At 46.4% G+C, this 12,274-nt stretch overlaps 1 long non-coding RNA gene across 1 annotated transcript; it reads left to right on the top strand.

Moving 5' to 3' along the window:
* Nucleotides 1-211: 211 nt before the first annotated feature.
* LOC141570547 (uncharacterized) lies at nt 212-11,959 on the top strand. Its single transcript, XR_012494665.1, has 3 exons — nt 212-277; nt 2,310-8,805; nt 11,378-11,959. It is a non-coding gene; the product is annotated as an uncharacterized LOC141570547 (long non-coding RNA).
* Nucleotides 11,960-12,274: the final 315 nt, after the last annotated feature.

The following is a 12,274-nucleotide window of genomic DNA, read 5'->3' as shown; positions in this document are numbered from 1 at the left end:
ATTCAATTCTGACAGTACCTACCTGGAGATAATATCAGATTCCATAGGTTAAGTCCTACAAGACTCCTCACCCCATGCTAATTGCAAATCCAGATCATCACCTATGGCTTCTGACCAAACAACTGTAGATTGGTGTTTCCCATGACCTCTTCTGGTTCAATTAATTTGCTAGAGTGTATCACAGGACTCAACGAAACATTTTTCTTTCTAGGTTACTGGTTTATTATGAAAGGTTATAACTCAGGAACTGCCAGATGGAAAAGATGCATAGAGCAAGGTATGGGAAAAGGGCATGGATCTTCCATGCTTCTCAGACCACACTTCTCTCCATGTGTTCATTAACCTGGAACGTCTCTGAAACTGTCCTTTTGAGTTTTTATGGCGGCTTCATCACATAGGCCATTGGTGATGGAACTTGATCTCCAGCTCCTCTCTCTTCCCTGGACATTGGGGTGGGACTAGAATTTCCAGCCTTCTAATCAAGTGGTTGGTTCCACTTGTAACCAACCCACATCCTTAGGTGTTTTCCACAAGTAACATCATTAACATAACAAGACAACTTTATTACTCTCATCACAGGAAATTCCAAGGGTTTGAGGAGTTTTGTGCCAGTAACAAATATAGTTCTTATTATAAAAATCACAATATCACAACCACTATGTGCTTATTGCAGACCAACATTGAGACAGAGCCACAAGGCACACTTCTGTTTGGTCTGTATCTTCTCAGAATGTTAGGGCCCTGATAAAGTTAATTCATATATTGGGACCCACAAAATGGAGGCCATTGGCCCAGCCCACCTTAAAAATCTAAACCTGTCAGCCTGAACTTAACAAGGAACACCTGTCAAGGAAACCTAACACCAATCACAATCCTCCAACCCAGCTTTAGCTAACTTGCCTTACCCTAGCAAATAGGACCTGCCAGCCAATTATGCCTTGTTTCCCAGTTGCCTCTTCTAATACTCTATAACACTCACTCTTGCCCAAAACCCCTGGGAAAGAGAGCTCCCCTGCTGTGAGACACTGTACTCCCCCAATCCATGTTTAGTTTTCCCTTAAATAAAAGACACAAAGCTCATTACTAATTTGTTTTAGTTTTGTCATTTGACAGGCCCCAACTGTGATTCTAGGGACTTACTTTCTGAGACTCAGAGCCGGATTCCAGAAGGGGGTAAGGGAGTGGAGCTGTCAATACTATCTGCTGAGAGTCCATAATGGACTCTGAAGAATCTGGCCTTTTAGTCTGGAAACATGGATTTGAAACTTGAAGCATCACCTTAGGCCAGTTGTTAAACCCTCCCAGACCCTGCTGTCTTCTTTGATTAAATAGCAGTGATAACAATAATACAAATTCCTAAGACTGTGATGAGGATGAAAAAGGATAACTATAAACTCTTACCTCTCAATACAAATTATATTTAGCACAACTGAGGAATTATGTTTACATCAGCATTTCCTCACCCAAAGGCTCCTTAAGACATCAGTCAAGAAGGAGGAAGGAGAGAGAAGTCACATTCCAGTTCATCCTCGAATCCTTGAGAAGGTGTGGGATTCAGTCACTGTGCTGAGTGGGGCCCTCGTTCTCAGCTCCATCTGTTTTATTTCCCACACACCTCCATTCTCATTAGTTTTCTGTTTGTTGGGGAAGGGATAAGAAAAGTGGACCCAAAGAGTTTTGATTTTTGTTTCCCACCACAATCTGTCTCAGGCCGAACATGACAAGTCCAGAATTTCTCCTCGCCATGCTCTGAACATACCCCAGCTACACCCATCAGAGTTTCCATCCCAAATAAAAGCCACTACACTTCAAACGCAGCAGAGACACTTGGGTGCTCCTTCATGTCTCCTTTATGTGAGAAAGAGAAGCAGACACCAGGGTCAGGCAGGGCCACTTCCAAGCCAGTGCCTTCTTTCTGAGAAACAGCCAAGACTGATTCTGTACAGACACGGTAGCTCTCTGTTCAGACCAGCAGGAGAGCTGGGAAGGACCAGAGAAAGGGTCTTTGTGAAACGCAAGACAAAGCAAGCTCAAGGCTCTGCTCTTTTCTCAGCTGACAGTCCTATTAGGGGAATCAGGCCAGGCCTGCACTTCCTGGATGACTTGGAGCCACATATTGTCTCCCACATGACTCCAAGGCCAGCCAAGCAACTGCATGACCCAGCTGAGGAAGTCCAGAGGCCATCGGGTGACTGGACCCCAGACTCAGGAGGGATATTAAGACACGTTGGAAACATTGTATCTAGACTCTCATGTGCTTGACTGCTCAGGAAGGGGTGGTTTGGATAACTTTCTGGTTTGACTTACAGGAAGGTCTGATGGGGATAGAACAAGAATGTTATAACAGCTCCGATCACCTTGGAAAAGTGCCATTCATTTGTCAGCCCAGCACTGCAATTCCAGGAAGCAGCTGTTGGTGAATCACCTTTCTCTTGTGGCTTCAGGAAGCATGTCCAGGACCTCACCCACCTCCTCTCCACAAGGAGAAACACTCACCAGGCACACACGGGCTCTTCTGAAAGGGACTGAAATGGGGGTCCCATGGCAGCGCCCCATCCCCAGGGCTGGAGGAAAAGAGGTGAGATGAGAGACCTCTGGGCCTAGGACTCGACTTAGGTCTTTTGGAAATACTTTTCAGGCTTTCGATACAGAAAATCCATTCACTGTTTCTAATTCTCTTTTCTGGAGTTCACACCACAGAAGTAGGTAAACATCTCTACATTCTGCGTGGCATGTTTTATATCTGTCTCAATGAAATGTCAGTCTTTTACCAGCAGAGTCAGCCAGAGTCTGAGACACTCTCAGAAGTTTGTCGGTCGGTCCTCTGGGAGTCGCCAGGCAGCTGGCGGGGCCCCAGTTCCAGCTGTTCTCACCCTGCCCTAGCCCTCACGTGCTTCTACTATCGGTGGATGTGTAGTGAGGGTTCCTGCCCTTTGCCTTTGCATCGGCTAATCTCTGCTCTCCTCCCGAGGTTACTGTTGTCACTGGAACAGCTTTGGGCCACTGGACATAACATTTGTGCCTTGGTTTTCTCACAGCCAAGTGGAGCTCATCAAAATGTGTGCAGGTTTGGAGAAGAGGGTCACTCCTGGGTTTTCACACCAACTTGAGAGCGATTTCTTTTTTTCCTGTATGTATTTGGCTCACCTTTCTGATGTTATGATCAAGCACCAGTTTAAACCTCAGTGACCCACATTCAGACCCAATGACTGAAAGCAAGTCCACATTCACTGATGACTCAAAACTTGAAAGACAAGCTGAGTCAATGTGAGATGAGGAGATTTTAATCCCTCCACCCACCCTATTGTAATATGCTCACAGACCTACCTCTCACCGAGTGTCAGCCACCTAGGTCTTCCAGGAATTGTGTGAGTGCCAGAAGGTGGTGGGCGAGTTGGCCACGACCACCCTCCAAGACTCTCTCCCCATGGCCTTTGGGATGTGAGCCCTCAGGACAAATGGGACACAGGAGGCTGTGCAGCCTGCAAAGATCAGAACAGGCAAACGGAGACGAGGGGTGTTGGAAAGAAAGCCAGCTCTGGGCTCTTTTAATGCCAGCTCTAAGGAATCTAATTGGAGGTTTTGGCCTCAACTGTGGCCAGAGCCCCTCAGCGTGGAGGCCGGGGATTTAAAGGATATGGTGAATACATCTAGATGAACGTCAGGTCAGGGTGGATGAGGAAGAAGAAAACCTCCCTAGGGCAAGCAACCGAAGTTCATTTCTTGCCCTAATATACAATGTCAGCCCTACTCCATTCCTTCTTTCTACCTTCCTTTACTCAGTTTCCATTTTTTTCTTCTTTGCGTTTTGGTCATTTATAGTCTAGTCCAAGGGTTTTTACCAACCCTACCTGGAAACTTGTTAGAAATGCAAATTCTCAGCCCCCATCGCAGACCTACTGATTCCGAAACTCTGGGACTCAGGAAGTCTGTGTTTTAACTAGCCCTACGGGTGATTCTAAACACACTCCAGTTTGAGAACCATGTCTAGTCTTTTCTTTTCCCATTAGCCTGCAGGTTCCCCGAGATACTGACAGAGGGCTTCATGCAGGCCTGGGCACCCAGGGACACAGCCCTGCACAGGACCTGTAGCAAGAAGTAGACAGAAGACCAAGGAGGCAACCTGGAAATAATTGGGACCTGGGTTCTAGTTGGGTGACCCTGGCTAAGTCACTCACTTCTCACCTCTCGGACTCTTTTGTTCCTCCTCTGTAGTCTGGACAGGAAGAAGTGGGATAGTTCTCAGTCTGGAAGTCTGGATCTGGCCTGCTTCATTATTATTCTTTTTCCTGCTGACTCCCTGCCCAGCTCCTGTGGCAACCCTGGGTTTCTTCTCGTTCTCAGTCACTGAACGTTTATGTGTGTGAGAGAGCGAGAAACCGAATCTAGAAATGGAATAGAAACACATGTGGGAGAAGCCATCGCATCCATGCTTTGAGTGTGTGCTCCCAGCAGGTAGGGAACTGAGGAGTCTCTTCTGTCAGTTCAGCTGGGAGAGAGAAAATGGGCTACGCTGTCTGGTGTTGGGGTGGCCAATTAAAGCAAGAAGCCTTTAATCACTCACAGAGATGGTATAAGCCAGAGTCTAAACCCAGAGAAGGTGCCCAACCCTCTGTTCCGTTTTCCCCCATGGAACTGCATACCAGCTCCATACCAACTGCATATCAGCATAGATGTGGGGGTTCATCTCACTGTTGAAGGAGATTGGGATGCGGGGACAGGCAGTTTTGTGGATCTGAGATGGGAGAGGGGGAAGGGCCAGGAGTGGAAAAGTACTGGGTACTGGGTCAGAATTGGGAAAAAGTCTTCACAGTTTCCTCCTCCTCCTCCTCCCCTCCCCCCATAAGGAGGCCCAGCAGAGACAAGCACCTTCAGAGGACGTGGTCCCAAGGGCTCTGATAGAGAGAGACTTAGGAATGAAGGTGCCCTGGGCTAGGAATGTAAATATGCAAAAAACATGACCAGCCTGAGGCCTGAGTCCTTGACTGGTAGCTCCCTCCACGTGTGGGGAGGGCAGCTTCCCCGCCACCCCACCCCCCACACACACACCCTAGGCCAGCCAGGCAAAGCCTTTGTAATTGCCTCTGGTCAGGCCTGAAAAATCACACAATCACACGTAAGTTTTCCACCAGGAGCCAGACTGCTTACCCTCTCCCAGGGAGACACTAAGTGCCCTCTTCTCTCACCTGTCTCTTCTGAGCCAACTCCCCCAGCTTTCAGGCAAGAGTCAGGGCACCTGCCTCTGCACAGTGATGCAGTGACTTTCTCCAACTGCAATGGAGGTGATGCACAGGCATGAAGAAGGAAGTGAGAGCCAGCAACTGGGCTAGCCCACAGCATTTGATAATGTTGATAGAAGAGCCTATAGCCCCCTGACCACTAATTCCAATAAGATGAATCCCAAAGTTACCAGTCTTTCCCGAAAGATGTCCAGGGTATGAAAAAAAAATTGAATGTTTCCATACGAACTTTATTATGGTAAAGCTGATACTGAATCACGCACTTTTTCCAGCCTATACTATTTTCTATTATATTTTATATGGATATGATATCGTAGGTAGGAAGGTAGACATGAGCAGGAGGAGGAGAAACTAAGAGACTCCCACAGGTAACCCAGCAGCATCATCAACATTCTATTGTAAACCCACTGAAGCGAGTAGCCAGAACAAAGACTTGGGCTAACACAAACACCAGGATGAAGGAGACACGCAGAACAAGGTGGGGTGGGGAGGAAAAACAAGAAAAGGGGAGGAGGAAGATAGCCCAATCTATAGGATATAAGACCAGGATAACAGACATGCTGCGCTACTACCCACCCTCAGGTTAGTCTGTTCCATGCTCGAGTGTACTTGCATTACAAACAAACTTTGCTATCTACTGCTTGCTTCACTCTAGTCTCTTGACTGAATTCTTTCTCTCAAGAAGACAAGAATCAAGAAAAATTGTTATTCCTAGTAACATCTTCTGGTGCCGTGACTTGGATTGTCTGGATTCAAGATAACTTATCTTACTTTTCCTATTTTCTAACTTCTTCTAATAGCTGAACCACTACCAGCCGCACATCTAAGTGGGTGCGGAACAGACACTTAAAAGCCTTTAGGGCATTCACCACCTTAAAAATAAGTCTTCTGTGAGAGGATAACCTTGTCACTGTCCAGGATGCTGATTTAGGTCCTGCCAGGCGCAAGACAAAGATCTATACACCCTGCAGGGACATGGTCCTCAAGCATCCAAGTCTCTTCCCCCCAGCAATCCTGTAATATAGTTCATTGGGGCTCAGCTCTCTATTTTTCTCTTTCTCTGATTTTCTGAGACAGCTCCCTTTGTTCACTCCCTTTACCTTCTTCCGTTTTCATGACTAAGCTGCTCTGGGGAGACCCTAGCTGCATTGCGGGCATGAGATGGGCACTTAAAAGCCATAAAGCTCCCATCGTTTGAAGTCTCCCATGATAGGATGCGTTGGTCACAGATTGGGGAAGATTGGTAATAGGTGCCCTGCCAACTACAATAAAACTTCCGTGCAATGAAGTACACAGTCTCACAATCATACAATCCTGTCGCGTCCAGCACGACAAGAGTTGTGGGAAGCAAGGAGGGCAGCACAAGGTAAGGAAAGACAGTAGATGAGAATAGAGTGCAAATGGGGCCAAGGGACTGCAGCCTCAAGGACTGAGCCCAGAATCGGCCAACGCATGGCTTTTATTAGTTAGGTGAGGAAGTAAAAGAAGTAAAGCTTGTCAATCTCAAGATCTGTGAATCCCATACATTACAATAGGAAACTGATTTAAGCCAATCACCTTTGCCCAGGATATGTACTTCACCAAGGGATAAAACCTTTACGCATATGAATAGATGGAGAGCACATCATTGAGTCACTACCCCTGCAGGTTGTGGGAAGGAAAGCAGCCACAGAGGCAGAGGCTCTCCTTAGCCCCGGGAAGGTGGGGGGCTGTGCCCACCTCTATCAACCCCATGGGTTCCCCTGTTGGTCCCCACACGGCTCCGCCTGGCTTGGGTTGCCCCCCCTCCCATGGGGAGTCGTACCCGTCATTGGCCGACCACCCATCTTTCTGGGGCCAAACAGGGAGACATAAGGTGCAAGCACAAAGGTCAAGCAAAGTCCCTAAAAGGATCCGTCTCACAGACTCTCCTTTCTTTAGGGGCAGATACGAGGAGACAGACGGTTAGGCTGCTGCGTGGCAACACAATCCCCCACCCCTCTAGTGGCTAACCCCCACCCACAACAAGAATAGTAGGGCCTCCCAGGAGTTGGTTCTTTCTACTAGCTCCACGTTGGATGCCTTTTTAGGCTTCTTGCCTGTCTGCTGCTGATCTATCTCCTTTCTTGCACTGCCCTACATTCTCCTGATATGCCTAGATGGCTTAAAAATGGTGGACCAGAATGGCTTCGAGGACCTTTGTGCTCATTTAGCCTCCCTTAAACTCATTCCCAGCCCTCCAGGATCAACTTTTCTGCTTTTGTTCTCACAAGACAGTGCTCTTTATTTCCATGAACTCCTTCAGAGCCTCTGGGGACTAGAGAGCTCAGATATGTGTATCCACCTAGCTAATTTCTTTTGCCCGGCCAGCCATTCTTCTTCCTGTGTCTGTGCAGCCCCCACTGTTTGGAGCCCCCTTCCCATTGATCAGTGTTGGCAGACACATCTCAGCCCACTTGGGCTTGGATTTTGCCTTCTGTGACATTGCTTATCCTGCTTCTTTCCAGAAGCCCGGTCTGCTACTGAGTCTTGAGGCCACATCTAGTCTTGGCATTGGACAAAGACAGATGTTAATGGCAAGAAGAAGTCTTTTTACTTTCTTCTTAGGGACCAGAATAGACAGTTCCAATTGTCCCTGCAAGGGTGGGCTATGAGGGTTATAATTGATAGTATCCTTTCCAAGATTTGGACAGATAATCAGAGGTGGGAAGGGTACCGACTAGCAAGGAGACAAAATCTGTCCTAGGGTCCAAAATAACAACAGCTTTGAAAAATGGCTGCAACGGCATAGTCAGAGAAAGGCATTCTCTAGAAGAATAAGACAGGGGCGAGGGACATAGGGCTCCCAACCTGGGAAGGACTAGAGGCCCCCTCCCTGGCAGGTAGGCAGAAACATATACATAAGGCCATAGTCTAAGAAAGGGGAAGGAAAGGACAGAGGGCTTTCATTCCCCATTAAACATGTGGCAAGGTATATATAATTCAGTAGCTTGGGGGAGCGAAAGGAATAGAAGCACGTGGTAATGTGCATGTAATTCCATAGCTTCAAGGGGACAGAAACAGGCCCATCCCATGGTCTGAGATGGAGGACGCTCTGCCTCAGGAGGTATCTCAGAGATGGGGGAAGGAGAGGGGATACCCTCCTCCTCTGCCTCCCACTCTGCCTTTTACCAGAACTTCATCCCTCGGGATTCCCCTCTTAGAAAGAAGAAGAGGCTGGGGGAGAAAAATGGGAGAAGTAAAAGCAAAGAATTAAGAGACAGGCTCAATTATTGGCTGCTTTACAAGTCCAACAGCCAACTCCATGTCACCCAGGGAATAAAATCCTGGGAAGATGCCACAACTGCGGAAAGTCCAGACACTGGAAGTGCAAATGCCAGGAGAAGAAGCTATGTACACCGTGCCCCAAATGCAATGAGTTCGGCCATAGGGGAAAAGACTGCCTGTAGAGCCAAAGGCCCCCTCCCAGTGAAACCCCCCCAACCCATCCTGGCTTTGAACTAAGGAAGCCCAATACTCTCTCCGGCTCCCAAAATTAGCATCATCATCAAGGGGATGGAGCCCAAGACGACCTCGGACATGGCTGGTAGGACCATAAGTTTCTTAATATGGGAGCTGCCTATTCCGCGCTCAATTCTTTCCGCTGTACTCTCTCTCCTAAAACCTGTCAAATAGTTAGGGTTGAAGGATAGCCCATGACCAGAGGTTTACCCCACCCCTATGTTATTCATGAGGGGAAACTATTCTTACATTCCTTCCTGGTTATGCCAAACTGCCCAAGCCTCATCCTGGTCAGGGACGTTCTCCAGAAGCTAGGAGCACATCTAACATTTGGAAGCCCTTTCCCTAATATACTTGCATTACTTTCTGAAGGAGAGACCCTTATCTTGCTGGAACCTGAATAGCTAGATTCAGCGAACCCAGAAATCTGAACAACAAAAGTCCTGGGACGAGCCAGAAATGCTGTCCCAGTTAAAATTCAACTTAAGGATCCCATCCATGACCCCTCTCAGTGACAATAGCCACTGAAACCTGAAACAAAGGCTGGCCCCTGGCCCCTTATTAATAAGTTTCTCAAGTATGGTCTATTAAAACCATGTTCATCTTCCTGTAACACTCCAATCCTCCCTGTGAAGAAAAAGCTCTATCAAGAAACCTCTCAACCTTGACTCAACCTCCTGCAGGTAGCTGTACTATGGGTTCAAATAAGCCCCAGGCTTCTCTACAGTTAAGCCCCTATGAGACTTTAGATGGGAGGGCCTTCCTCTCATCTGACATACTCTTAGATACAGAGGCTACACACCTCCTTCAATATGTCATCTCCCCACGACAGTTCCTGGAGGCCCTCGGGGCCTATGAGCAAAAGGCTCTGTCTTTGCCTACCAAACAGAACTCACCATCACCAACTCAGTACCCACCTGGCAGCAAAATACTCATTAGATCTTGGAAGGATGGCAGCCCCACATCCCAATTAAGCCCCACTTGAAAGGGCCCTTTTACTGTACCCTTTTCCACAACTACAGCTTTTAAGGTGCCAGGAATCCCTAGCTGGATATATCGCTCCCGGATAAAATCCTGGAAAAGCAACGAAGAAGGGGACTTGCCAACTGGACCCCAATACTCCTGCGAGCCTCTAGAAGACCTCAAGCTTCTATTCTGGAAGGAGATAAACAGATAAATTAGCCATGTCGAGGGCTTTTCCTGGTAGTTTATCCCCCCTCATCATGAGAACTTTATATTAATAGACTGCCTAAGTTTACCATGGGAAAATAACTTTATTGTCAATTCTTCTTGGATTATTACCTAGGGTGAAAACATATCTCATTGCTGGATTTGTCATTTAAGACCAGAAAATCAAAAAAGAAAAAAAATGCTCAAACTAATTTAAGAACATATCCCATATCTCATAAGTAATGACACAATAAAGCAGACCCTAAATGCCATTTTAAACATTACAAGGCCAAAAATCAGTTTTAAACTATAGTGGGCCTCACTCCACCCTCTTTGCTTTCATATAACCAGCCCAACTACTCACATGTTTAACTACCATCTCTTTAAAATGTAAAGTTAATGTAAGATGCACACCCTGTTACAATGATGCCCACAGTAGTAATATAAATCCCTATAAAGTTTTAGCTAACTTGAGTCAGGGGTAACTTTCCCCCTAGAAGGATTTATATTTAACCACTGAATTGGTCTAACATTATAACACAGCCCAATTTTAAATCCATTTGTGTCCCCAATACTACCCATTCATGTATGAATTTAACCCATGCTCTTGCGTCAAACGGAACTGGTTGCATCTCCTGGAAATTAGGCTACTGTCTTCAAGGAATATTACTCTCCTTTAAAGGGCCTCCAGCAACAAAAGATCCACATCTCCAGTCTTCTCCTGGGCCTTTATGCAATTGCCAAGCTCCATCGGTAACATTCCCACATCAATTTAATCGAATGAGTCAAACCTCCTTACCCGCACCATTGGGACTTCACTGGCTTTGCAGGACCCCCTAACAATTTTCTTAAAGGGCCTAGGGAGACCCTTGAGGTATGAACCTACTCTCACTTAGATAATTCCCAACAAAAGGGGGACTGCACTCTAGGAACCAGAGTCCCAAGAGGCATTATCATTCTTAACATAACACAGACACTCCTAAAAATAAAATGAGCTTTTGGCCTAATCGTTGAAGGGGCAATTGTCGCCATCTCAGCTTTGGCCCCTTGGGGAGGATTTACTTATCATGAAATCAGTCTTAGAGAGATAACTACACGGTAGAAGAGGCCATTGGGGATACTGCAGATTTCTTAGGGGCCTTACAAACCTCTCTCAATTCATTAGCAAATGCAGTCTTTGACAACTGCTTAGCCAAAAAGGGGGGTGGGGGGAGTGGGGAGGGTATATGTGCTATTATTAATAAAACCTGTTGTACTTACATCAACAGCTCTAGAATCGTAAAAACCAACATCAAAAAACTGCATGATCAAGCTAAATGGTTACATAGGTATAACAAAGGAAATAAAAATTTCCAAGATACGTTTATGGGACGGTTTCCTAGTTTTTCCTGGTTATTGTCCCTAATAGGACTGCTGATAGTTTTAGTTTTACTGTTAATCTTTGGGCCCTGTCTTTTTAATCTTCTTGTCAAATTTGTTTCCTCTAGATTACAACAGTTCCATGTCAAGACGATGGTTCTTCAGGGAATTCAACCAGTCCCCTTGGACCTAGAGACCCTAGAGATGTACCAGTTTCCTCTTGGTGCTATGGCTCACAGGTTTCGCCTCCACCTTGCCATATATATGAGGAACACACCTCCTCCGTCCTGATAGAGAGCCAGAGGATAAGACCTTGATGAGTGCTCCGCCCCTTTTCAGCAGGAAGGAGATACAGAAGAGAGAACACTGCCCCTCTCCTGAAAGATTTCAGGGTCTCAAACTCTTGAGGGGGAAATGATAGAGTAGGTAGGAAGGTAGACATGAGCAGGAGAAGGAGGAACTAAGAGCCCCCACAGGTAACCCAGTGGTGTCATCAACATTCTGTTGTAAACCCACTGAAGCAAGTAGCCAGAACAAAGACAAACACACCAGGATGAAGGAGAAATGCAGAGAGGGGAAAAACAAAACAAAAAAAAAAAAAAAACGAGAAAGGAAATGATGAGGATAGCCCAATCTACAGGATAAAAGGCTGGGGTCCCAGAGACGCTGGGCTGCTACCCACCTTCAGGTCAGCCCGCTCCATGCTCAGAGTGTAGTTGCTTTACAAATAAACTTTGCTGTCTGCTGCTTGTTTCATTCTAGTCTCTTGACTGAATTCTTTCTCTCAAGAAGACAAGAACTGAGGAAAATCGTTGTTCCCAGTAACAGATATGTCCTGTCTTTCCTATTGGATTTTAAGCTTCTTGAGGATGTGTCCGTATATCAGAATATGTTGCACTCAAATATATGCTATGTGTATAAGTGGTCAGGATACAGAACCTCAAACAACAACAAAACCAGTTCTGGCATGATCTGAAAATGTCTGTCTTATATTTACCTACTTTTACATAAAATTGTGTCCTGCC

This window comes from Rhinolophus sinicus, linkage group LG03 (assembly GCF_036562045.2).
Source record: "Rhinolophus sinicus isolate RSC01 linkage group LG03, ASM3656204v1, whole genome shotgun sequence".
NCBI classification, from domain to species: Eukaryota; Metazoa; Chordata; class Mammalia; order Chiroptera; family Rhinolophidae; genus Rhinolophus; species Rhinolophus sinicus.
The sequence above is the reverse complement of the archived record's forward strand: the minus strand, read 5'-3'. Positions and strand labels throughout refer to the sequence as shown.